The 3,732-nt window shown below is 63.4% G+C and overlaps 1 long non-coding RNA gene across 1 annotated transcript; it reads right to left on the bottom strand.

The window, feature by feature from the left end:
* Window positions 456-2,849, bottom strand: LOC108638463. The gene is made up of 3 exons (XR_001919822.1): window positions 2,677-2,849; window positions 1,865-2,054; window positions 456-1,366 (listed from the first exon to the last, which is right to left on the bottom strand). It is a non-coding gene; the product is annotated as an uncharacterized LOC108638463 (long non-coding RNA).

The following is a 3,732-nucleotide window of genomic DNA, read 5'->3' as shown; positions in this document are numbered from 1 at the left end:
TTTTTTTTTTAACTGGCAACAAAGATCCAGGGAAAAATAGCTTCTAGCCTCTAGCCCTTGCTGGTCTGGTGGCTGTGATCCCTGGTGTTCATCCAGGGTTCCCAGGTTCAATTCCTGGACAGGGAATCAAGATCTCGCTTCACACCACAGCCCACGCTGCCTGGTGGAGATCAGAGTCAGGGCGGAGACCATGCAGGGTGAGAAGACGTGGGAGCAGGAGGGGTTCGAAGGGGCTGTTGGCTGGAAGATTCTTCCCAGCCTGAGAGTCGAGAGCTACGTCTTATTTGGTGGGAATCTTTAGGACTTCAAGCCTGAGAGGCAACATTTCAAGTGACCCTGAGTGAACTGCTCTGAGGGGGTGAGGGGAGGAGCCAGGTTACCTTTGCAACAGAGGGTAGACAGTCTGAATGTCAAAAGGTGATTGTTAATTAAAGAAACCCATATAATCCAGGTTAAAGAATTTAGTGCTTTACTGTGTATGGGAACATGAAAGAGTCTGGGCTCACTGCAACCGCTCCTTTGATCTGCACCTCAGCGGTCTGGGGCGAGGTTCCTGGGTTTTCTTTTCGGAGTTTCCCCAGAGCTCATGAGCTCACAGTAGGGGGCTGCAGACCCTGGTGACTGCGTCACCCTTTGTTTGCAGATATGGCAGGAAATATTCCATTTCTCAACATTTGAGCAGGGATGGGGTGGGGGGCCCTGACTGCCCGCATGAAAGATCCCAGGCGAGGCTGTAATAGGCGATCTGGTGGGGGTTAGACAGGCGTACACATGTGGGAGAGTGCTGGGAGCTCAGCTTTCACTCTACGGGGGGAGAAGGCGTACCGCCTGGCGTTGGGAAGACTGGGATAAGGGTGAGGGGGCAAACTCAAGTGTCCAGCAGTGAAGGCGGCCAGGCCCCCTGGCGTTCGATGGTGATGAAGTCAGCTTGGCCTGTGGGAACAGCTGGCAATTTACAAAGGCTGGGGACGCTCGAGAACCTGTTTTGATCATAGTGCTGCCTTCCTTTGGGGCCTCAGGCCCCGTTCAGCCCCTGACTGCCTAGATAAAGGCCCCTTGGGGTGGCTGGCTCTCCCACGGGTCCTGGGCTTAAAACCATCAGAGTGAGGGAGACACACCGGGCTGGGACCCCAAGAGCTCCGTGTCTCTCTGGCTGTCTCTGGATGGCTCAGTGTAGCCTGGCTTCGTGGTTCACCTCACTGATGGATGTGGGCCAGCGCCCGGGGCCCCAGAAAGTGAAGCAGGCATCCAACGGGCAGATGAGGCCAGGAGGCCAGCCCTGGCTGGAAGGGCCCTGAGCGCTGGACACAGGCACCGGCGGAGACTCGCCTCCTTCACCTTCGTGTGGCTCTGAGGCAGCTGCCACCTGTTGGCCGATGGGGTCCTTGATGCTAAGGGTGCGCTCGTGGCCACAGAGAGCAGGCACCGTGGCCAGGCTTGGAGCCCATAGCCCGGGTCCTCCTGCCAGCACCAGCTCCGCCTTGGGTGGGCATCTCCCACCCTGGGGAGGACCAGGCCCCCCTGTGCACCCCTGTCCCCCCCCCGCACCCCTTCACACTCTCACCCCACCCACTTCCTCCCAGAGGCTGGGTTGGGACCGAGGGGGGAGCTCTGGTTGTCCTCAACCTACAGATGCAGAAGTTGAGGCTGGAGCTGGAACCAGCCCAGTCAGGGAGGTCTGGGAGGGACCGCAGGACCGTGCTGGAGATACCCAGCGGGCAGAGGCAGGCCTCTGGCACAGGTCTCAGGGGGCCCTTGGGGTGCAGGAAGGCCCAGGGACCCAGCAGGACACGTGAGTGTTAGCGTTCCTGGTTGGGAGGTGACCCTCAGGTCAGGTGCCGAGCCCTCTCATGGGAGGCCTTACCTGGCTGGACGGGCCTGGGTCCTGGGCACAAGTGCAGATGGGGGACAAGTGGGGACGTTCGGAGGAGGGAACCGCGTGGTCCCCTCTGGGGCCAGGTCTGCTGCTCTGGGCAGGGTGAGCTGACCTCCTCGTGGCCCACTATCAGCTAGGACTGGAGGGGCGGGGTGAAGGCAGAGCTCCAGGAAGAGGCCTTCCAACGACAGAATTCTGTTTTCAGGGTGTGCACGCGTGTAAGCATGCGTGTGTACATGCGTGCGCCCGCGTCCAGGCCAGGCGGGGGAGGAGGGGTCGGCTGGCAGGGCTCCTAGCGGTGGTCCAGAGGTTCCAGGCTCCCCTCAAGAGTGCTCTTGGAGGCTTCCAGGGGCAGGGCGTGGCGGGCGGCGAAGTTACGGGTGACCTGAGCGCCTCTGGCCCACATTATCCTGGGAGGAGGCCGGACTGTCCGCTTTCCACGGGGGTGGCAGCGCCGTTCTCCATGGACCCCTGCCAGTCACACCTGCTGCCTCTGGAGACTTCTCTAGTCCTCCACCCCCGGCTCCCTCAGCCCCGCCCCCTCCCGCAGGCCCCGCCCACCCTCCCGCAGCCCCCGCCCCTTTCCCTCAGCCCCCGCCCCTTTCCCTCAGCCCCGCCCCTTCCCCTCAGCCCCGCCCATCCTCCTGCAGCCCCCGCCCCTTCCCCTCAGCCCCGCCCCGGGAAAACCGCGCCTTGCCTTGCCGGGCGCCTGGTCCCATCCCTTCGCTGCCCCATCTCCACCCCACCCCTCCCCGACTGCGGACACCTGGGGGGCCAGAACGCGCCGGTCTCCCTACTACCTGGGCTTGGAGAGGTGGTACCAACAGGGGGCGGGAGAGGGCTCCGCAGGGTCAGTGCAGACCGGGGACAGGCAGCCTCCCCCTCCCCCTGCCCAGGCCTGGGGTGGGGGTCTGGGCGGGAGTTTCCCAGCTCCTCTGCCCTACGTGCCCCAGGTGGAGCTGGGGGGCCCTGGGAGCGCTGGTCCCCTGCTTGGGGAGGGTGAGGGAGGGCAGGCCGCTGTGTGGGGCTGAGAAGGCAGCTGCATCTGAGTCATGCTCCGGAAAACGGGGGAGGCCGCTCCCACCGCCAGCTGTCTCCTCGGGAAGAGAAGGGGGAAGGGCCTCGGGCCCTTCTTCCCTGCCTGGCCCTGGGGACGCTGCGGGCTCTTTCCAATGTCGCTCTGCCTCAGCCCCGCGAGGGGCCCCACAAGCCAGCACGGAGGGGCGTCTGATACTCAGCCAGCAAACCCAGGCCACACTAGGGGCTCCAGCCCGGGACTTTTCAGGGACCCCCTCAGCTCGGTCCAGGGACCCCAGAGCCTGCAGGGCTCTCCTGAGTCCAGCCCAGCACAGGCATGCCCTGCCCCCAGCTGTGACCGATAGCCTCTGCCCCCAGGCTGGGAAACCTCAGCTCAGAGCCTCTGAGCAGCCCCCAACCTCCCATGCAGCTCATCCCTGAGACCACCAGCCTATGAGTGGGGAGACCCTGAAGCCCCCTCTGGCTTCTGCATCAGACCCTTCCCTGGGCCCGGGTCGGGGGTGGAGGGGACACCCTTTATGGCTGCCCACTCCCCCACCCCACTCTGTCCCCTCCATTAGGCTGCACTGCTTTCCCACCCTTCTGGAATTATGGCAAATTCCCTGTTATGTCATGTTATGTATGGGGCAGTGGGGGTGGGGGCAGCAACTGAGGCGCAGGAAGGGAAGGGGCTCCCAGAGCCCCCGTCTCTCTGCAGGGCTCTCCCAGCTGCAAAACTGGGAGCTGGGCTGGGCTAGTGGGTTCCAAGGCACGGGAATGAGGCACAGGTTCAGCAGTGGCCCTTCTGTCCGATGGACCTTGTACAGGTGCTGGCAACT

This window comes from Capra hircus, chromosome 21 (assembly GCF_001704415.2).
Source record: "Capra hircus breed San Clemente chromosome 21, ASM170441v1, whole genome shotgun sequence".
NCBI classification, from domain to species: Eukaryota; Metazoa; Chordata; class Mammalia; order Artiodactyla; family Bovidae; genus Capra; species Capra hircus.
This window is presented reverse-complemented; position numbering and strand designations above follow the sequence as displayed.